We start from the raw sequence: 24,251 nt of genomic DNA, 5'->3' as shown, positions 1-24,251 counted from the left end.
ACATTTAGAAAGGAATGGTTCCATTAGACAGATGCATCATGGATTCAGAAAGGGCAGGTCCCATTTGACAAACTTCCCGGAGTTCTTTGAGGACATAATGAGTGCAGTGGATAGAGGGAACAGGTGGATGTCGTATACTTGGATTTCCAGAAGGCATTCGATAAGGTGTTGCACAAGAAACTTATAAATAAGATATGGATGCATGGAGTCGGAGGAAGTGTATTGGCTTGGATAGTGGATTGGTTAACCAATAGAAGGCAGAGAGTTGATATAAATGGGTGTTTCTCCGGTTGGCAGTCAGTGGTGAGTGGGGTGTCACAGGGGTCGGTGCTGGGCCCGCAGCTGTTTACCATTTACATTGATGATTTGGAAGAGGGGACTGAGTGTAGTGAGGCAAAATTTGCTGATGACACTAAACTAAGTGGAAAAGCAAATTATACAGAGGATCTGGAGAGTCTGCAGAGGGATATAGATAGGCTAAGTGAGTGGGCCAAGGTCTGGCAGATGGAATACTACTTTGGTAAATGCAAGATCATCCACTTTGGAAGGAATAATAGAACGGCAGATGATTATTTAAATGGTGAGCGATTGCAGCATGCTGTTGTGCAGGGGGACTTGGGAGTGCTTGTTCATGAATCGCAATAAGTTGGCTTGCAGGTACAACAGGTTATTAAGAATGCAAACGGAATGTTGTCCTTCATTGCTAGAGGGATTGAATTCAAGTGCAGGGAGGTCATGTTGCAACTATACAGGGTACTGGTGAGACCGCACCTGGAGTACTGTGTGCAGTTCTGGTCTCTATACTTGAGGAAGGATATATTGGCTTTGGAGGCAGTGCAGATGAGGTTCACAAGGTTGATTCCAGGTGTGAAGGGGTTAACCTATGAGAGAGATTGAGTCGCCTGGGACTATACTCTCTGGAGTTCAGAAGAATAAGAGGGGATCTTATAGAAACATACAAAATTTTGAAAGGGATAGATAAGATAGAAGTAGGAAAACTGTTTCCATTGGTAGGTAAGACTAGAACTTGGGGACACTGCCTCAAGATTTAGGACAGAGATGAGGAGAAACTGTTCGTCCCAAAGAGTGGCGAATCTGTGGAATTCTCTGCCCAGGGAAGCAGTGGAGGCTTCCTCACTAACTATACTTAAGATACAGTTAGATAGGTTTTTACATAGTAAGGGAATTAAGGGTTATGGGGAAAAGGCAGGTAGATGGAGCTGAGTTTACAGACAGATCAGCCATGATCTTATTGAATGGCGGGGCAGGCTTGATGGGCCGGATGGCCTACTCCTGCTCCTATCTCTTATGTTCTTATGTACTCCTTGAAAGTGAGTCCATAGGTTGTAAGAGTAGTTAGAATGAGTGAAGTTATCCCCTCTGGTTCAGTAGCCTGATGGTTGAGAGGTAATAACTATTCCTGAACCTGGCCGTGTGGACTCTGAGGCTCCTGTACCACCTTTCTGATGGCAACAGCAAGAAGAGAGCATGTCCTGAGTGGTGGGAATCTTTGAAGTTGGATGCTGCTTTCCTGTGACAATGCTCCTTGTGGTTGTGTTCAAGATGGTGCGGACAGTTTTATCTGTGTTCTACTGGACTGTATCCACTACTTTTTGTAAACTTGTCCATTCGAGGGCTTTGGTGATTCCACACCAGGCCATGATACATCTATAGAAGTTTGTCAGAGTTCTAAATGACATGCCAAATCTTCGCATACTTCTAAGAATGTAGAGGTGCTGCTGTGCTTTCTTCATAATGGCACTTGCGTGCTCGATCCAGGACAGATCCTCTGAAAGGACAACACTGAGGAATTTAAAGTTACTGACCCTCTCCACCTCTGATTTTCCCAGATGAGGACGAGCTCATGGACCTCTGGTTTCCTCCTCCTGAAGTCAATAATCAGCCCCTTAGTCTTGCAGACATTGAGTGAAAGGTTGTAGTTGTGGCAGCACCCAGCCAGAAATTCATTCGCCCACCTATATGCTGATTAATCAGCCAACAACAGTGGTATCATCATCAAACTTAAGTATGGAATTGCAGCTGTGCTTAGCCTCAGATTGACTAGGTTAAAGATTGAAAACAAATAGAGGAAAGACAACCACCAGTTTAGAATCATAGAAACGTAGAAAACCTGCAGCACCATACAGGCCCTTCAGCCCACATTGTTGTGCTGAACATGTCCTTACTTTAGAAATTACTAGGCTTACCCATAGCCCTCTATTTGTCTAAGCTTCATGTACCTATCCAGAAGTCTCTTAAAAGACCCTATCGTATCCGCCTCTACCATCATTGCTTGCAGCCCATTCCACGCACTCACCACTCTCTGCGTATAAAACTTACCCCTGACATCTCCTCTGTACCTCCTCCCCAGCACTTCAAACCTGTGTCCTCTTGTGGCAACCATTTCAGCCCTGGGAAAAAGCCTCTGACTATCCACACAATCGATGCCTCTCATCATCTTGTACACCTCTATCAGGTCAACTCTCATCCTCCTCCACTCCAAGGAGAAAAGGCCGAGTTCACTCAAACTATGCTCCCAATCCAGGCAACATCCTTGTAAATCTCCTCTGCACCCTTTCTATGGTTTCCACATCCTTCCTGTAGAGAGGCAACCAGAACTGAGCACAGTACTCCAAGTGGGGTCTGACCAAGGTCATATATAGCTGCAGTATTACCTCTTGGCTCCTAAATTCAATTCCACGATTGATGAAGACCAATACACCGTATGCCTTCTTAACCACAGAGTCAACCTGCTCAGCTGCTTTGATCATCCTATGGACTCGGACCCCAAGACCCCTCTGATCTTCCACACTTCCAAGAGTCTTACTATTAATGCTATATTCTGCCATCATGTTTGACCTACCAAAATGAACCACTTCACACATATCTGGGTTGTACTCCATCTGCCACTTCTCAGCCCAGTTTTGCATCCTATCAATGTCCCACTGTAACCTCAGACAACCTTCCACACTGTCCATCACACCTCCAACCTTTGTGTCATCAGTAAACTTATTAACCCATCCCTCCACTTCCTCATCCAGGTCATTTATAAAAATCACAAAGAGTAAGGGTCCCAGAACAGATCACTGAGGCACTCCAGCGGTGACCGACCTCCATGCAGAATATGTCCTGCCTACAACCACTCTTTGCCTTCTGTGAGCAAGCCAGTTCTGGATCCACAAAGTAATGTCCTCTTGGATCCCATGCCTTCTTACTTTTTCAATAAGCCCTGCATGGGGAAACTTATCAAATGCGTTTCTGAAATCCATACACACTACATCCACTGCTCTTCCTTCACCAACGTGTTTAGTCACATCCTCAAAAAATTCAATCAGGCTGGTAAGGCACGACCTGCCTTTGACAAAGCCATGCTGACTACTCCTAATGATATTATGGCTCTCCAAATGTTCATAAATCCTGCCTCTCAGGATCTTCTCCATCAACTTACCAACCACTGAGGTAAGACTCACTGGTCTATAATTTCGTGGGCTATCTCTACTCTCTTTCTTGAATAAGGGAACAACATTTGCAACCCTCCAATCCTCTGGAACCTCTCCAGTCCCCACTGATGATGCAAAGATTATCGCCAGAGGCTCAGCAATCCCCTCCCTCACCTCCCACAGTAGCCTGGGGTACATCTCATTCAGTCCTGGTGACTTATCCAACTTGATGCTTTCCAAAAGCTCCAGCACATCCTCTTCCTTAATATCTACATGCTCAAGCTTTTCAGTCTGCTGGAAGTCATCACTACAATCACCAAGATCCTTTTCCATAGTGAATACTGAAATGAAGTATTCATTAAGTACCTCTGCTATCTCCTCCAGTTCCGTAACACTTTCCCACTGTCATATTTGACACTGTAGACCAAGCAGCCATATGACGATGCAGCAAGCAATCTGCTGGAAGAACTCAGCATGATAAGAAGCATCTGCAGGAGGAAAGGATTTGTCAACACTTTCAGTTGAAGTCCTGCAGCAGGAGCATTGATACAGGCTTTCACGCTGAAAGGTCAATAAATCCATTCTTCCCACAGGTGTTTCTGGACCTGATGAGTTCTTCCAGCAGATTGTTTAGTGCTTCAGATTCCAGCATCTGTGTTTTCTTATGTCTCCCATATCACAATAGCCTCCATGATTGATTTTAATTGAGGTATAAGTATCAGGTCAAATATGCACTTCTCATTCACCAAGGCCATTATCACTACAGATCTCTCTTTGATTCAGCTAACGCTGTCATACATTCTGCAATTCTGATGCAATACCCAATGCTGTCTGTAAGGAGTTTGCACGTTCTTCCCAGGAGGGCATGGGTTTCCTCCAGGTGCTCTGGTTTCCACCTATGTTGCAGCGATGTCAGGGTTAGACTTGGTACATTGCAGGCATGCTATGTTGGTGCAGGATGTATAGCTATACTTGTGGGCTGCCCCCAGCACATCCTCGGGCTGTTTTGATTGAGTCAAGTGATGCATTTCACTGTATGTTTCAAGGTATGAGACAGATAAACTAGTCTATAAGTGTTATCAAAGACTTCCTTACATCTGTCAACCCGGTACAGTCTGATCTGTCATGTGTTACCAAGAACTTTACCTCATACATAACTGAAGTCTCATCTTATTATTGGATGTGGCGGACATTTCCATCATTTTTGGTTCTCAAGTCTGATAGGTATATGGACAGGAAAGGAATGGAGGGTTATGGACTGAGTGCAGGTCGGTGGGACAAGGTGAGAGTAAGCGTTCGGCACGGACTAAAAGGGCCGAGATGGCCTTTACCCGTGCCGCAATTGTTATATGGTTATATCTGTTTGCTGTCCTCCAGCTCCTGACTCTTGTGCACTATTCCCCCAACACAATGGTGGCTAGGTGTGGCTATGAACGTCCTCTGCCTCTTGCATCTTCTCTGAGATACTTTTAAAATCTTAATTCATTGCTTCAGAACACACATGCCAATGTTGCATTCAGTTTATTAATCATTCAGATTCAGATTTATTTATCACATGCACGTGTTAACAAACAAATGTTGTCTATCGTGGGGGTTGTCCGCAAGAGTCACCATACATTCTAGCGTCAACGTAGCATGCTCACAACGTTCAGCAGAACAACAACAAGCAACAAGCTAACAAAAGCAGAACAATCCCCTTTCCTCTCTCCCAGCCACCCACACATCCACTCACACATAGACAGTCCTTCAACTTCAGGACCCACAGAGCCGCCACTCGCTGGATGTATTTTGTTTTCCGCCCACTCTCTGAACGCTAGGCTGTTGTGCGTGAAGATCAGCAGTTTCTGAGAAACTAAAACCACCCAGTCAGGGAGCAACAATCATTCCACAGCCAAACTCACACAAATCACGTTCCTTGCCTCTTCTGATGTTTGGTCTGAACAACAACTGAACCTCTTGACCTCGTCTGCATATTTTGTACATTGAATCACAGCCACATAATTGGCTGAATAGATGCTTGTATTAACATGCAGGTGTACATGTGTACCTAATAAAGTGGTTGTCGAGTGTATATACCCAACTGAACTGAAACTACATGGCGACACTTTGAAACAGTCCATTCCATATCATGCCCGTCCATATCAGACATCTCAAACTGTAACGTCAACTCTCCATTTCTCTTCATAGCCTGACCTGCTGAGTTCCTCCAGCCCTTTGTAATCAGCTCCATATTCCAGTATCTCTCCCATGTCTCCATTCCCAACATAATTACTTGCTGCATATGAGGCTTTCCTCTTGTTCAGTTATTTCAGTCAACATGTTAACACTTAAGTTACAAATAAATGCTGCACAGAAGTGGACCTTTCGTCCCATCAGGTCCATGTTGATCCCTATGCTCGTCATAACCCCTTCCAACCTTTATCTCATTCTCCTAATGTCAAATGAGTTTAGACCCAAACTGCTCAAACATTCCTCGTAAGTCAACTCTTTCGTCCCAGATCTCAGTCCTGTGAAATTTACAGATCCATGGATTGCTAGAGTTAGAGAGCATAGAAACAGGTCCTTTGGCCAACCAAGACTGTCCCAACCAACATTTATCCTAAACTTACATTACTGTCATGTTATTCTCCCTTTGTGCTTCTTTGTATTTACTGTGAATGCCCGCAAGAAAATAAATTTACAATTTGATAACAAATTTACTTTGCACTTTGAACTATATTTCCTTCAGATTTCTCCAAATTCCACCATACAGTATCAGGATCAGGTTTATTATCACTGACATATTGTTGTAAAATTTGTTGTTTGTGGCAGCAAAGTTCAAAGCTCACGGTAAATTTATTATCAAAATAACATACGTCGCCCTCTACAACCCTGAGATAGATTTTCTTGTGGGCATTCACAGTAAATACCACAATAGACTCAATGAAAAACTACACACAACGAGACGGACAATCAGCAATGTGCGAGACCACAAACCATGCAAATACAAAAAGAGATAGATAGATAAATAACTAAACAAACAACAAACAAGCAAGCAATAAAAATGAGAACTTGAGATGATGAGTCCTTGAAAGTGAGCCCATAGGTTATGAGAACAGCTCAGTGATGGGGTGAGCGCGGTTGAGTGAAGCTAACCCCTCTGGTTCAGAAGCCTGATGGTTGAGGGGTAATAACTGTTCCTGAGCCTAGTGCTGTGGGTCGTGAGGCTTTTGTATCTCTTTCCTGATCTGGATGGTATGGGTCCTTGATGATGGATGCTACTTTGCTGCAACAATGCTCCCTGTGGATATGCTGAATGTTGCGGAGGGCTTTACCCATGATGGACTGGGCTCTATCAATACTTTTTGTAGGCTTTTCCATTCAAGTGCATTGGTGTTTCCAGAACAAGTTGTGACGTTAACTAGATGTAACCTGTGATGCTCTCCGCCACACAGCAATAAAAATTTGCCAAAGTTTTAAATGACATGCCAAATCTTCACAAACTTCTAAGAAAGTAGAGGCACTACTGTGTTTTCTTTGTAAAACAGACAGACCGACAGACATACTTTATTGATCCTGAGGCATTTATCTGATGTTCCCATGACAAATCCTCTAAAGTTATAATGCTGAGGAGTTTAAAGTTGCTGACCTTCTCCACCTCAGAATACCTCAATGAGGACAGGTTCATAGACCTCTGGTTTCCTCCTCTTGTAGTTAATAATTGGCTTCTTGGTCTTGCTGACATTGAGTGAGAGGTTGTTGTGGCATCACTCAGCCAGATTTTCAATTTCCCTCCTATATGCTGATTCATCAGCACTTTTGATTCAACCAATGACAGTGGTATCATCAGCAAACTTGAACATGGCACTGGAGCAGTCCTTAGCCTCACAGTTATAAGTATATTGTGAGTAGAGCAGGGGTCTAAGCTCACAGCCTTGTGGTACAGCTCTGCTGTTGGAGTTTGTGGAGGAGATGCCGTTGCCTATCTGAACTGTCTGTGGTCTGCAAGTAAGGAATTTGAGGAGCCAGTTGACCAGGAGTTATTGAGGTCTAGGTCCTGAAGATTATTCAAAGATTCATTTATTATCAAAGTATACAACTCTGAAATTCTTCCCTAGATGGCCATGAAATAAAAAAAAACAAATGCAGCACAATCATCAACTGGTAAATTCTTCCTCCTTCCCACAAACAATGAACAAAAATGGAACAGGCACATTAATCCCCAAATCCCCCTCCTGAATGAACAAAAAAAGGAGAAAGATTCAGCGAAAAACACAGAATACAAAGAAAGAATTTGACTGAAATAAAATCCACAGTCCAAGTCCACATCCAAAATGCAGAAAACCTGGGCAACATTCTCCCTCGCCATAGCAGAACGATCCCACCAGCAAGAAAAGGGCATTCTCCTCTCTCCACAGCTGAGTGATCTCACCACTGATAAAAAGCCAGGCAGCCTGGCATTTTAATCTCCCTCATCGCTTCAGTCGGCAAATGATGGAAGCTTTAATCAGCAAAATGGAGTCGAACATCAGCTTGCAGCCTCCTCACCACGAGGCCCCCGCACGTTGCCTCTGCCTCCCAGCGTCTTCTCAGACATGCCAGAGCACTGAAACACCCAAACAATCTCTAAACTGCAAATCTTAGGCTCCGACAGTCCCAGAATCACATTCAAGATGAACACCAAACATAAAAGACATAAAAGAAGTGAGATATATATTTTCGTGATCTATCCAGAAGATGTCAACCGAAGGAGCTTTGTACACAGGTGCTATCTTGACCGGAAGTCCTATTGAATAGTACAGTGCAATACATTAAAAATTACTGTAGGTTACAATAAGAAATATGGAAATAAATAAACAAATATTGTAAAACAGCAAGGTAGTGTTCATACAACACACATTAGTGCCAATTTAGAGCAGTCAGGTAACCTCCCACCAACCTGCACAATATCCTCTGAGGTACCTCTAATGTATAAACCACTAAATACTTAAATCCATTGGGCTAGCACAGTACCACAGCGGTTAACGCAACTCTTTACAGTACCAGCTGCAAGGTCGGAGTTCGATTCCTGCCGCTGTCTGTAAGGAGTTTGCATGCTCCCCACGTGACAGCATGGGTTTTCTCAAGGTACTGCAGTTTCCTCCCACACTCTGAAGGTGTACGGTTATGGATAGTGAGCTGCTGGCAGGCTATGTCGCCTCTGGAAGCGTGGTAGCACCTGTGGGCTGCTCAGCACAATCCTCGCTCATTTGATTTGATGCAAACTATGCACTTTCGATGTGCATGTGACAAATAAAGCTAATCTTTAATCTTTCAGGAGAGCAAAACAGCTGAATGTCCTTCCTTGTTCTCAATAAGAAAACATTAATTTAAATGCCTCTCCAGCGGCTCTAAATCTTTGGGCTTCATTCAATATTGCCCTGTTCTGTACAAATAGAAACAGGAAATGAAGAAGGATAGTTTCTCCTTGACATAACAGGGAGCATTTGAAGAGTATTTTTAATTACATAAAAATACTAGGTAAAGATCTTTAGACAGAGTAAATATTGTTTCCAATGGTAGAAACGTTGATAACAGTGGACACAAAAGTATAAGCAGCATAAGAAACAGAAGGGAGATACCACAGCTAAGGCCAGAACTGGAGTGCCACATCGAATTCTGCCCATCACATTTTAGGAAGGACATAAAGAAGGTGCAGGTGAAATCACAGAAGAAGCTGCAGGGGTAAGTCTCTTCATTTGCTAGGTTGGAATTGAGAAGGTGGCGTATCTCTCTCCCAAGCAGAAATGAGATTTGGTTAAGATCATGGTCGTTTTATAAAGGATAAATTAAGAGAAGTTAGGTAACAAGACTATGACTGGAGGGGGTGTTTAAATGTGAGGAGAACCATTCGGTGGAACATAGTTTGTGATCTGAGACTGTCTGCTGAAGGGAGGGAGAAGTAGAATCACAGGGAATTTACAATTTGAGGAAAATGAATTTCCAGAGCAGAGAATGAGTGAGAAATGGGACATCAGTGAGCTATCATTACAGTCCTAATAGACAATAGACAATAGGTGCAGAAGTAGACCATTCGGCCCCTCGAGTCTGCACCGCCATTCTGAGATCATGGCTGATCATTCACTATCAATACCCAGTCCCTGCCTCGTCCCCATATCCCTTGATTCCCCTATCCATCAGATATCTATCTAGCTCCTTCTTGAATGCATCCAGAGAATTGGCCTCCACCGTCTTCCGAGGCAGTGCATTCCACACCTCCACAACTCTCTGGGAGAAGAAGCTCTTCCTCAACTCTGTTTTAAATAACTGACCTCTTATTCTCAATCCATGCCCTCTGGTACTGGACTCTCCCAACATCTGGAACATATTTCCTGCCTCAATCCTATCAAATCCTTTAATTATCTTAAACGTTTCAATCAGATCCCCTCTCAATCTCCTCAATTCCAGCGTGTACAAGCCCAATCTCTCCAATCTCTCTGCGTAAGACAGCCCTGCCATCCCAGGAATCAACCTAGTGAATCTACGCTGCACTTCCTCAATTGCCAGAATGTCCTTCCTTAAACCTGGAGACCAAAACTGTACACAATATTCCAGGTGTGGTCTCACCAGGGGCCTGTACAAATGCAAAAGGACATCCTTGCTCTTGTACTCAATTCCCCTTGTAACAAAGGCCAACATTCCATTTGCCCTCTTCACTGCACTTGCTCATTCACCTTCATTGACTGGTGAACTAGGACTCCTAGGTCTCTTTGCATTTCTCCCTTACCTAACTCTACACCGTTCAGACAATACTCTGCCCTCTTGTTCCTGCTTCCAAAGTGGATAACTTCACATTTATTCACATTGAATTACATCTGCCAAGTATCTGCCCACTCACCCAGCCTATCCAAGTCTCCCTGTATTCTCCTAACGTCCTCTTCACATGTCACACTGCCACCCAGTTTAGTATCGTCAGCAAACTTGCTGATATAGTTTCAATGCCCTCATCTAAATCATTGACATAAATCGTAAAGAGCTGTGGTCCCAATACAGAGCCCTGTGGTACCCCATTAGTCACCTCCAGCCAGTCCGAGAAACACCCATTCACTGCTACCCTCTGCTTTCTATCTGCCAACCAGTTTTCTATCCATGTTGAAACCCTGCCCCCAATGCCATGAGCTCTGATTTTACTCACCAATCTCCTATGTGGCACCTTATCGAATGCCTTCTGAAAATCTAGGTACACAACATCCACTGGCTTACCCTCGTCTAACATCCTTGTTACACCCTCAAAAAACTCCAACAGATTAGTCAAACATGATTTGCCCTTGGTAAATCCATGCTGGCTTGGCCTAATCCTATTTCTGCCATCAAGATGTGCCACTATTTCGTCCTTAATAATGGACTCAAGCATCTTCCCCACAACTGACGTTAGGCTAACAGGGCGATAGTTCTCCGTTTTCTCCTTCCCTCCCTTCTTGAAAAGTGGGATAACATTAGCTACTCTCCAATCTTCAGGAACTGATCCTGAATCTAAGGAACATTCGAAAATGATTACCAATGCATCCGCAATTTCCTGAGCCACCTCTTTTAGAACCCTCAGATGCAGACCATCTGGACCCGGGGATTTATTAACCTTCAGTCCTACCAGTCTACTCATCACAGTTTCTTTCCTAATGTCAATCTGTCTCAATTCCTCTGATATCTTATGACCCTGGCCCATCCATACATCTGGGAGATTGCTTGTGTCCTCCCTGGTGAAGACAGATCTAAAGTACGCATTAAATTCTGTTGCCATTTCCCTGTTTCCCATAACAATTTCTCCCAATTCATTCTTTAAGGGGCCAACATTGTTCTTAACTATCTTCTTTCTCTTCACATAGCTAAAAAAGCTTTTGCTATCCCCTTTTATATTCCTGGCTAGACTGAGCTCATACCTGATTTTTTCTCTCCGTATTGCTTTTTTAGTTAAGATCTGCTGTTCCTTAAAACTTTCCCAATCATCTGTATTCCCACTCAACTTAGCCCTGTCATACTTCTTTTTCTTTAATGCTATACAATCTCTGACTTCCTTTGTCAACCACTGTGGCCCCTTCCCCCTCTTTGAATCCTTCCTTCTCATTGGAATGAACTGTTTTTGCATCTTTTGTATTATGCCCAAGAATATCTGCCACTGCTGATCCACTGTCTTTCCTGCCAGGGCATCCGCCCATTTAACTTTGGCCAGCTCTTCCCTCATGACTCCGTAGTCTCCTTTATTTAATTGCAACACTGACACCTCTGATCTGCCCTTATCCCTCTCAAATTGTAGATAAAAACATCATGTTATGATCACTACTTCCTAATGGCTCCTTTACTTCAAGATCACTTATCAATTCCTGTTTACTACACATCACCAAGTCCAAAATAGCCTCGTTCCTGGTTGGCTCAAGCACAAGCTGTTCCAAAAATACATCCCTTAGACACTCCACAAACTCCCTATCCTGGGGTCCAGCACCTACTTGATTCTCCCAGTTCACCTGCATGTTGAAATCTCCCATAATGACTGCATTACCTTTAGCACATGCCAATGTTAACTCCCTAATCAACTTGTACCCAATATCCACACTACTGTTTGGGGGCCTGGACACAACACCCATTAGGGTCTTTTTACCCTTACTGTTCCTCAGCTCAATCTGTTCTTTAAGAAAAAATAATGATCACACAGTGTCCCTGTGTAATGAAAGCTCGACATGCAGACAGTCCTACATATCAACAAGCTTCTGTTATAGTATTGTATTGAAATGTCCAGCATACGTTCATTCCTACAAACAGTAGGAGTAGTTCCCTCTTCTTCCCCACCACTTTCAGTAATAGTTTATTATTGTTAGTCTATGTGCTTTTGGCACCTTTCATTACAGTACTGTGGAGGTGTAGTTACCAGATCAAGTGATTTTTGTGTATTTTCCAACTCAAAGTAAAAAACAGACAGATGGACATCTGTGAAGTCAGAACACATTTGTTATCTTGGGACAACCTGTAATCTGCACAGCTTAGAATGAGGACACATTGTCTTTGGATGTTTAGATATGAAGTTAGGGAGTTAATTCATTCAGCTGGTATGAATTGTTGATGACAGAAACTGGTTAATTTCTTTTTAATATGGCAATGATTTTTTCCAGGGTTGAAGTGGAAGAACTCCAGCTTCTGGGTTTTCAGTTACCAGAAAATCCTGGAATATACTGGAAGGCTACAATGGACAGATTCCTCACATCCTGGTGACCCTGAGGTATGGGGATCAGAAAGGAAAGTAGAAGTTAAGAAGCCATGGTCTTCTTTGATCATGGAAAGGGTTGAGGAACTGTGGGGCTCCCTCAGCTTTATTCCATTTGGAAAACAATGTAGGATAAAGCTGTGACAGGAAACAAGTCCAAAAGGGATTTTGGGGAAGTCCTTAACAGACAGAAACGCAATCAAGGAAATGAACAACTCTTTGACAGAGCCCGCACACTCTCTCCTCTGTGCTGTTCTTTTCTGGGATTCAATGCTTAGGCTATTGAAATATTTGTTTAGCAAGTTCAAAAGGAAAAATGTTACTGGGCATGCCCCTCACAGTCCCATGTAAACTACCTGGACTAATGCCTATCCAAACAAGTCCACATCGACTGGCCTGGCTTCCTCTTTACATTCGCAATCATGTGCAGTGTCGATAAACAATCCAGGGGTTTTCTCAGAGTCTCTTGGAAATGAAAATTAATATCCTGATCAATCGTTCTTTAACCTTTAGAGAAAATTCAAAGCAATTTTAAAATGATTTATTGTGCTTTCCTTCAATTAGTCATAACAACATTATGCAGAACTACATGGATCATAGCACCAGTGTGTTTTTATATGTCACTGAATCATACAGCAGAGAAGATGCACTAAACCTGTGCTGGCTCACACCACAGTTCTGCTCCACAGTAATTGTCTCTGTAACCCATTCTCCCCACCTCTGAGCTACCATGGCAAAGGGGCAATTTACAAACTCCACAGAATTTGGGAAGAAACTGGAGAACCTAGAGGAAGCTCAATGGGTTCACAAAAACTCCACACAGCTATTAGACACAGGAGCAGAATTAGGCCATTCAGCCAATCGTCTGCTGTACTATTCCATCTTAGCTGATTTATTACCCCTCTCAATCTCAAGCCTCTGCCTTCTTCCTGTAGCCTTTGACACCCTTACAAATCAAGAAGCTATCAACCTCCGCTTTAAGTTTATGCATTGTCTTGTCCTTCACAGATTTACTACCCTCTAGAAAACACTCCTCATCTCTGTCTTAAAAAGATGGCCTTCTACTCTGAGGCTGTGCCCTGTAGTTCTGCACTCGCCCCCACCCACAGCAGGAAACATCCACTCCATGACTACTCTATCCAGGTCTTTCAATATTCAGAGAGTTTCATTGAGATCCCTTTCATTCTTCTAAATTTGTGTGAAGAAAAGCCCAGAGCCATCACATGCAGCTCATACATTAACCCTTTTATTCTGGGAATCATTTTTGTGAAACCCTGCTGGACCCTGTCAGTGGACCCTGCTGAGCCCATTGGTTCCACAGGGCTCTGTTCTGAGACCCCGTCCTCTTTGTGATTTTTATAAATGACCTGGATGAAGAAGTAGAAGGGTGGACTAGTAAGTTTACTGATGACACAAAAGTTGGAAGTGTTGTGGATAGTGTGGAGGGTTGTCAGAGGTTACACCGGGACGTCGATAAAATGCAGAACTGGGCTGAGAAGCGGCAGGTGGGCTTGACCCTAGATAAATGTGAAGTGGTTCATTTTGGTAGGTCCAATTTGAAGACAGAATATAATATAAAAGGTAAGACTCTTGGCAGTGTGCAGGATCTGAGAGATCTTGGGGTTCGTGTCGATAGGACAGAGTTGTTAAGAAGGCGTATAGTGTGCTGGCATTTATCAACTATACGATTGAGTTCAAGAGCCATGAGGAAATGTTACAGCTATATAAGACCGCGGTCAGACCCCACTTGGAGTACTGTGTTCTTTTCTGGTCACCTCACTACAGGAAGGATATGGAGACTATATGGGAGAGTGCAGAGGAGATTTACAAGAATGTTGTCTGGATTGGAGGGCATGCCTTATGAGGATAGGTTGAGTGAACTCGGCCTTTTCTCCTTGGAGTGACGGAGGGTGGGAGGTGACCTGATAGAGGCGTATAAGATGTTGAGGGGCAATGATCATGTGGATAGTCAGAGGCTTTTCCCCAGGGCTGAAATGGCTAGCAGGAGGGGGCATAGTTTTAACGTGCTTGGAAATAGGCACCGAGAGGATGTCAGGGGTAAGTTTTTCACACAGAGAGTGGTGGGTGCATAGAATACACTGCTGGCAATGGTGGTGGGTGCAGATACAATAGGGTCTTTTAAGAGCCTCTTAGATAGGTAATGGAGCTTAGAAAAATAGAGGGCTATGTGCTAGGCAGTTTCTAGAGTAAGTTACATGGTCGGCACAACATTCTGGGTCGAAGGGCCTGTAATGTGCTGTAGATTTCCATGTTCATTCTTTTTTAGATGAGGGGCCTAATACTGCTGACAGCACTCCATATACGGCCTCATAAAGCCTCAGCGTTACATCCTTGCTTTTATACACTTGGTCCTCTTGAAATGAATGCTAAAGTGACATTTTCCTACCTTATGAATGACTCAATCTGCAAGTTAACCTTTAGGGAATTCTACACTAGGACTTCCAAGTCCCTTTGCACTTCCAGCTTTTGAATTCCTTTCCTGTTCAGGAAATAGTCTATGCCTTTATTCCTTCAACCGGTGCATTACCACATATGTACCCACACTACATTCCATATGCCACATCCTCACTCATTCTCCTAATCTCTCTGTCTTTCTTCAGACTCCCAGCTTCCTCAACACCACCCGCCCCTCCACCTATCTTCCTGTCGTTCGCAAATTTGGCTACTAAGCCACCAGTTCTGCCAGCCAGATCATCAACATGTTTTGTGAAAAGTAGAAATTCTTGTGGAACATGACTCTTCACTTTACTGCCACACCTTGCCTTGAGCATTTGAGATCAGTACCTGAGGTGGTTACTTGAGGTAAGGTTTGAATACAGGTTACTACATCTGTGAGACAGCTCTCCTGTTAGCAGCACCTTTGGAAACAAAATCGACACGGGTCTCACAGAAGGACAACTCAGTGAAAGTGTTAGTCTTCAAAGTGCAAGGGATAGAACCTGAGGAATTTCCCAGGATTCTTGGCAGCTGAAGCCACGGCCAACAATTGTGGGGAATTCTGAATCCTAGCAGCTCAGATACATTGGATGTTTGCATGACGTTATTAGGAACAGAGAGGAACAAGGCTATAGATAAATGTAAAGAATATTAGAATCAAAATGGATTAAGAACACAAGCCAGTTTGGATCAGCAGACACAGTTATACAATACAAACCAAGAGACAAGGAAATAGTGCTTTGCACTGAGCTGTAGGGTGTTGAGTCCTGTAGTTAAGTACATGCAGATTGGCACGTTTGAGAATAAATATCACTTTCCACTGATCTACAGTGGGAACACTCCCTCTTCCCACGCACATATATTAGCATTAATCTAGTAGGTTGTAAAAATTCTCTGACTGCCTGGTACTTTCTGAACACCTAAGTAGTTTATCCATGCTGTCACACTCCAGCTTCTTATCACTAACACCTCAAAGTTCAAAGTAAATTTATTATCAAAGAACATATATGTCACCACATACAATCCTGAGATTCATTTTCCTGTAGGTATTCACAGTAGATACAGGGAAACACAATCAAAATACTGAAAAAACTACCCACAAAGATGGAAAAGAGAAAAACTGTGCAAACACATTGTAATACGTTCTGAGAAGTTGAGTTGTGTTGTGGAATCAGTTCTGTGTTGAGGTGAGTGAAGTTATTCACCCTGGTACTCTTATTGCCTGGTACTTTCTGAGCATGTAAGTGGCTCATTCACACTCTCAATTCCAGCTTCTTATCACTAACACCTGCCAGCCAGGCCTTCCAACCAATATCAGACTTCCAGTTGTTTGCAGAATCAGAATGCTCAGTGTTCTGGCCTTCCCCTGACTTCCTTCAGTCCCCATCAAGAATATCCAGTCCTACCAGCTACACACAGTCGCCAAAGGACCAGAAAGACTTTATTTTCTTTTGCAGCAACAAATTGTGCAACCCCTTCACAGGGATTGGCAGGGTTACTCATTCCCTCTGACGGTGGTTGGTAAAATAATCAGTAAGTTTGCAGATGACACGAAAGTAGGTGGTGACATGGGCAGTGAGAAAGAGTATCAGGAAGAGTGGGATCTTGATCAACTGGGTAGGTGGACTGAGCAAGAGATTCTCAACCTCCAGGACAAGCCCACCTCTCATTACTACCATCAGGGAAGAGATACTGGAGCCAGAAGACATACACTCAACATTTTAGGAACATCTTCTGCCCCTGCCCCATCAGATTTCTGAACAGTGCATGTACACGACCATACCATTGTTCTTTTTTCACTATTTATTTATTTATATTTTTTATTGTAACGTAATATTTCTTATATCATGCTGCCACAGGACACTAAACTCCGTGACATAACGCATACAAGGTGCTGGAGGAGCTCAGCAGGTCAGCAGCATTTGTGGAAAGGGCCGAGGCCCTTCATCAAGACTGGAAAGGAAGCCGGAATAGGAAGGTGAGCGAGGGAAGGGGTACAAGCTGGAAATTGATAGGTGAGCCCAGGTGAGGGGGAACATAGGTGGGTGGAGGAGGGATGGATGCAGTGAGAAGATGGGAGATGAGATGGTGGAAGGGATAAAGGGTGAAGAAGAAGGAATCTGATAGGAGGATTAAGGTTAGGAGAAAAGGAAGGAGGAGAGGCACTGGAGAGAGGTGAAAGGCAGGTGAAGAGAAATTTTATAACATATGTCATTGATAATAAACCTAATTCTGATTCAGACAGCAGCTCCTCCAGCTGTGATACTGTGAATAATCTCTGGTTTCCACTTAACTAGGTCTAGATTGGACGATTTCTTATAGTAGCAAGCCAGATCCACATGTCCTCCTCATACTGTTGATTCAGACACGACCGTCAGCTTGCCTATTTTAGTAATTAGTGGCTGTCTCATATTTACAGTCTACTGTTTTGGTTTCCTTTGCAAGGGAAAATGTCTTTGATGACTGGATCAAATTCCTTTCTGTTAAGTTAACAGGCTGAATTAGACTGTTTATCTCTTCTTATGAGCAGTTATTTAAGTAACTGAGAATGAATCTAAACATTAAGTTGTCAAGAGCTTTCTCTCAGCCCATCAGTCCGCAGAAAATTACTTTATAAAAATCATCTTCCTCTGGATAATTATGTGGCAATGTATAATTAAGCAGGGAACATACTAAATACAATGTGCTCGATAGTGTAGTGGTTAGCACAACGCTTTGCAGTACCAGCAACCCGGGTTCAATTCCCGCCACTGCCTGTAAGGAGCTTGTACGTTCTCCCCGTGACCACGTGGGTTTCCTCCGGGAGTTCCGGTTTCTCCTACAGTCCAAAGATGTACCAGTTGGTGGGTTAATTGGTCGTTGTAAGTTGTCCCGTGATTAGGCTAGGATTAAATTGGTGGGAGGGGGGGGGGGGGCTGTTGGCTGGTGCAGTTCGAAGGGCCGGAAGGGCTTATTCTGTGCTGTATGTCAATAAGTAAATAAATATGCATTTCAAGATATGTAACATATAAGATGATAACATTACTTCATGTATATCAATATGGTGGTAAAATCAGGGTGTAAAAAGATATCATCAGGTACTGGATATGTTAAATAAAGGAGCATGTTACCTTTGTACTTCAAATTTGGAGCACAGTAGGCCATTCAGCCCTTCTACTCCTGCTCTGCCATTCAATAAGACCATGGCCGATTCACTCGTAGTTTCATCTCTGCATTCCTGCTGACTTAAGGTTATGCTTCATGCTGTTGCTTATCAGGAATCTATCTTCCACTCTCTTTAATAATATTCAAAGGCTCTGCTTCCACCAGACTCTTTTTCACAGGCTCAGGGCTCTCCGAGAGGAAATGCTTTACCATGTTACTTTTGTTGTATATAGTAGGATGTGTCAATGATCCTCTGAGAGGAAATAAAAATCACTAGTTTACAGGCTCTGTCATAGTCACAGAGCATACAAAACAGAAACCAAATCCTTTGGCTCATCTCACCCACTAACCCACATCTGAACCATAGCCCTCCATAAAGCTCCCATCCATGTACTGACCCACATTTCTCTTAAATGTTGAAATCAACCCTTCAACCACCACTTCCTCTGGTAGCTCATTCCATAGTCTCACCTCCCTCCTGAGTGAAGAGGCTCCCTCTCAGGTTCCCCTTAAATATTTCACCTTTCACTCTTAACCTATGACCCCTAGTTCTAGTTTCACCCAACTTCAATGGGAAAAACCTTGCTTGCATTAACCCTATCTACACCCCTCATAATTTGTCAAACAATATAATATAAATATCATATATAATGTTTTCACTAGGATATACAAAAGCAAATATTACGCGCATGCGTGCGCGCGCACGCGCGCGCACACACACACACACACATTTTTCCCTCCTTAATTCTGTTGTAAAGGGTCTGTTCTTGTATTCTGAACCTGTTTCCTCTGGGACGGTTAACATAATGGAATGTGGCTGCATTCTGATTCATTAAATATTCAAAACTTCTTCAAACTTATTCAAAACTGAGATGAAAATTTTGTTATTATTGTTCACCCTGATTGCCAGTAGATCTCAGGAGATAATTAAGTGTTAACCCAGAGTTGGTGAGTTATGAGTCACATCAGTCCAGACCAGGTAAGAATGGCAGATGGAGTTAGTGAATTAGAGCATCTTTAAACAACCCGATACTTTCAGAGTCATTTTTAGTGATGGTTAGCTCTATCATTCCAGATTAATTTAAGTTCCTCAGTTGCCATGGTGAGATGTGGGCTTTTGCCTTCTAATCAGTGACCAAGGCCTCTGGATGGTATTATAAAACTGTATTGCATATACATAAATGCATATCACATATATTGAATATACTGTATTTATATCTAAAGAACTGGGCAGATAAAAGAGTTTATATAGATATATATAAAGAGACATCAGGTGTAAAAAGGGATTTGTGTTGTATAGACATCATAAGTAATTCGAGACAAACAGCTTTGCTAATCAGAGTTGGTCTTGGTGCTGGGAAGGCTGCCAATACTTTCCCAGAAATGCTCTGGGCATGTTGCCATGACCTCACCCACTCTTACATTCTCTTTGCTGTCTTCAAATGCATTGGCAGTATGGGTCATGGACGGGACCTCCTACTTCCTCCGTGTGTTCACCAGACCAGTGTAACTGAGAAGCTCTCATATTCTTAGAGGAAACCAGCCCATTCTCCACCTCCTCCCACTCACCCACGCAAACGCCTCCACTTAACCCACCTCACATTCCAGCAGTGAGACAGGAGGCCCCATCTACTGTTCAAAGTTAATTTATTATTATTTGTTCAAAGTTAAATGTATTATCAAAGTATGTCGCTGTCTCCAAATATTAAAAAAGACTTCTTTTCTAACAGGCATCCACAGAAGAACAAAGAAGCAAAATTGGACCAATGAAAAACTACACACAAAAAAGACTGACAGATGGTGCAAATATAAAGGGAATAAGTGTTATAAATAATAATAAATAAGTAAGTAAATAAATACAATCAAGAACATGAGTTGCAGAATCTCTGAAAGTGAGTTGAAAGGTTGCATTCAATGATCAGTTCAGAACTGAGGTGAGTAAAGTTATCTACACTAGTTCAGGAGCCTGATTGTTGTATGGTAATAACAATTCTTCAGCCTGGTGGTCTGGGACTAAACACTCCTGTACCTCCTTCTTGATGGTAGCAGCGAGAAGAGAGCATGGCCTGGATTGTGAAGTCCTTGATGATGCAGACCTATTGCTGATAAAGATTAAAAGGCCATTCACTATTGGAACCTTTACAGTGAATTTCAATCTATGACAGCCCAGTAGACAAGGTTCATGCCTTAAGGTAAATGGGTACTCATAACTTAACCTCCCATGCCAAGACCCAAGCACAAAACCTAGCTTAAAAATTATTATTACTGATGAGATGCAATCTCATACCAAGGTCCACTGTACCTTCTCAGTTCGATACAAATGCTCCTATTCTCATATCCCAACAGGGTATCATCCAACCTGACAGCACGAACATCGGTTTCTCCAGCTTTAGGTAATTCTTCCTCCCTCCACCTTCTCTCTTTTTCCATTCTCCATTCTGGTTCTACTCATACCCATCCTCTTATCCTCACCTGCCCAATGCCTCCCTCTGGTTTTCCCCCTCTTTCCTCCATGGTTCCTCACTATCCTCTCCTATCAGATTCCTTCTTCTCCAGCCCTTTACCACTTCATCTATCACCTCCCAGCTTCCCACTTCAACCTTCCCCCTCTCCCCCCCACATCCACCTTCCCCCTCACCTGCTCTCACCTGCCAACTTGTAGTCCTTCCCCTCCTCCTCCTCCTCCTCCTCCTTTTCCCCCTTCCTTTCCAATCCTGAAGAAGGGTTTTAGCCTGGAACATCAACTTTTTATTCCTCTCCATAGATGCTGCCTGACCTGCTGAGTTCCTCTAGCATTTTATGTATGTTGTATTTGATTTCTTGCATCTGCAGAAATTCTTGTGATATGGGTGTTTACCGCGAACAAATTGGTTGCTGGTTTTCTTGCATTTCAACAAAATGCAACGTTCCTTTAGTTCCCCTTGGGCCAATAAGGGATGGGCAAAAAGTGTTGCGTTGGTATGGTCACTGTCTTTCCAAGAACAAAAACATTGCTAAATTATCTGATCTTTCAATCAACTTCAACATCTTTGGCTAAGGAGTGTCTACGATCTGAGAGAAAGCATAGAGGATGGAAAACAACTGAGGAATTGATTACACAGATAATAAATTGTAATTTACAGTCATATATCCCACTGGCATTCACACAAGACTGGCCCATAGACGGCCTTGTGGACATCAATAAATGCATGCCCGAGGTCATCAGCTCAGTGAATGACCCTCTGTGGTCTGTCTGAAAGTTATTGGTATTCTAGCACAGTGAGGTGTCCATGTGGGAAAGCAGCAGATGGGCATCATCCACCCTGCAAGAGTACATGTTAAGGAATACAGCCGCAGGAGGACTGGGTGCCTCCAGGGTGGCATGGTGTCATAGGTTTCAATGAGATTCCCTCCCATTCTTCTAAATTCCAGCAAATACAGACCCAGAGCCATCAAACACACCTCATATGATAACCCATTCATTCCTGGAATCATTATCATGAACCCTTTTCAAAGTCAGCACACCTGTTCTTAAATAAACAGCGCAAAACTTCCCAAAATACTCAAACTGAGGCCTCACCAATGCTTATAAAGCCTCAGCATTACACCCTTGCTGATATACTTTAGTCCTCTTGGAACAAGTGCTAACATTTGTATTCATCTTCCTCACCACCGACTCAACCTGCAAGTTAACCTTTAGGGAATCCTGCACAAAGACTCCCAAGTCCCTTCTGCACCTCAAATTTTTAAATTTTCTGCCGTTTTAGAAAATAGTCTGATCACTTTTCCTTCTACCAAAGTGCTTGACTATACGCATCCCGACATTGTATTCCATCTGCCACTTCTTTGTCCATTCTCCAAATCTGTCTAAGTCCTTCTGCAGCCTCTCTGCTTCCTGAACACTACCTGCCCCTCCACCTACCTTCGTGACATCTGCAAACTAGGACATAAACAAATCAATTCTGGGAAGATCATTACCAATGCCTCCACAATCTTCCCAACCACCTCTTTCACACCCTAGGCTGTCGTCCATCTGGTCGTGGTGACTTATCTAACTTCAGACCTTTCAGCTTCCCAAGCACCTTCTCACAAGTAATAGTAATTGCACACATACACACAGACACACACACTTCTGCCACCTGACACACTTGAACTTCTGGCATGCTGCCGGTGTCTTCCACACTGAAGACGGATGCAAAGTGCTTACTTAATTTGTCCACCATTCCCTTCTTCTCCCATTACTACCTCTCCATCATCATTTTCCAATGGTCTGATATCTATCATCTCTCATTTACTCTTTATATCTCTGAAAAAACTTCTGGTATCCTCATTGATATTATTAGCAAGCTTATCTTCATATTTCATCTTTTCCCTCCTTTTTTATGCCTTCTTGTGGTTTTTAAAGCTTCCCAGTCCTCCAACTTCCCAATATTTTTCCTCTATTATATGCTGTCTCTTTTGCTTATATTGTTTTTGATTTCCTTGTCTGCCACATTTACATCATCCTGTCTTTAGAGTACTTCTTCTTTGGGTTGTATCCGTCATGCGCTTTCTGAGTCTCTCCTAGAATCTACACTCTTTGCTGTTGTGTCATCATCAGATAGTTTACCCTTCTAATCAGCTTTGGCTAGCTCTTCTCTCATGCCTCTATAATCTTTTAGATGGTTTTCACTGTGACATAGACACAGACTAAACAACCTTCTTTTTCAATATTGTCATGAGTATCCTCATACATTCAGCAGCAGTACTTTTATTTTAGAGTGTTGATTCAAATGCACTGTTTCAGTCAATGCAACCCTCTATTAATCCCTCATAGTGACACTTTGAAAGGACTGCATCAACTGTAAAGTGTTTTGTAGACAGCGTCACCATTTTATACTCCAGTCCACAGTCAGTCTGCAAATTGGTCAGCCAGTATGAGTTTGCACCAGGAGACCGAGCCAATCACAGGAAGAGTGAGGCCATTCGCTTCCCAAGCTGCCTGCCATCCCCTTCACCTTCCATTCCAACTACCTGAAGTTGCTGGGGATGGATTCTGGAGGGTGGGGGGGGGGGGTGGGAGCGAGTCATGTGACAAGACCTGGCTGGAGCAGACAGGAAAGGTGAGGTAAAATTTGTAGGGGAGATGCTGGGAAGGCCCTGGTCATTAGATATAGATATGCAGATATCAGATATACATCTGCACATCTGCTGCATTGGTGCACATGCAACCCATCCCCCGCTCCTCCAACTGGGAAATTATCCAGCCGGCCTTTCAGTTCATCTGGAGATACAAGATGGGGCAAGTCTGATGATTCACAATGTACAAGTTTGTGGACAGCACGGGCAAAAACGTACCCAGTGATGCAGGCTGATTTGTTTAGTTGGGCCTTTGATTATTAATTTAACTTGTTCCAACGAAGTAAGCCAGAAGGCACTGTTCTATGTTCACAAACTGGTTTTTGTATTCTGGGTGTATATTTTTCATGAATAAAGTTTATTTTTGAAATAAATATAATAAAGAGGTTTAATACACCCAAAAATTGTGGCAGACACTATGAAATTTTACTCCTTTCAATCAGCCATGTTCACTTTTGCCTTGTGAGGCTCTGCTAACAATGTGACATATATACAAGATTTTATTGCTTCAGGGACTCCTCACTGCATCTTGAACTCTTTTCAGGGCAGGTCCCTGCATGAACCATCAGGGGAACAGAGAGAGCTCCAGGCAAATGCTCGAACCGGAAATCAAAATCAATTAACCATGGATGCCGGAAATCCTTGAAAAATTGCAACATCTTCACTGACTCCTGAGAACGTCTGGCCCCTGACTGCTCCGATTGGAGAAGCATTCAGGGTTAGACTGAGAATGTTGAATCCATGTGTGATGAATACAACTGACGTATTGTATCACCCCACAAGCTATCCACCCTTCGTCCCTCGCCCCATTGCAGCTCTCACAGAGGCAGGGCAGACACAACAGTGCTGTTCTGGAGGCTTTTAGCCAGACCATAAGAACATAAGACCATAAGGTATAGGAG

The 24,251-nt window shown here is 43.1% G+C and overlaps 2 long non-coding RNA genes across 2 annotated transcripts in view; one reads left to right on the top strand and one right to left on the bottom strand.

The window, feature by feature from the left end:
• LOC132406421 (uncharacterized) overlaps positions 1–24,251 on the bottom strand; it is a 143,645-nt gene that overhangs the window by 82,847 nt on the left and 36,547 nt on the right. The gene's annotated exons all lie outside the window — the stretch shown is intronic.
• LOC132406423 (uncharacterized) lies at positions 8,866–23,247 on the top strand. Its single transcript, XR_009516165.1, has 4 exons — positions 8,866–9,143; positions 12,560–12,666; positions 16,968–17,086; positions 19,983–23,247. It is a non-coding gene; the product is annotated as an uncharacterized LOC132406423 (long non-coding RNA).

The sequence above is a fragment of the Hypanus sabinus genome, chromosome 16 (assembly GCF_030144855.1).
Source record: "Hypanus sabinus isolate sHypSab1 chromosome 16, sHypSab1.hap1, whole genome shotgun sequence".
In the NCBI taxonomy this organism is placed as follows: Eukaryota; Metazoa; Chordata; class Chondrichthyes; order Myliobatiformes; family Dasyatidae; genus Hypanus; species Hypanus sabinus.
The sequence above is the reverse complement of the archived record's forward strand: the minus strand, read 5'-3'. Positions and strand labels throughout refer to the sequence as shown.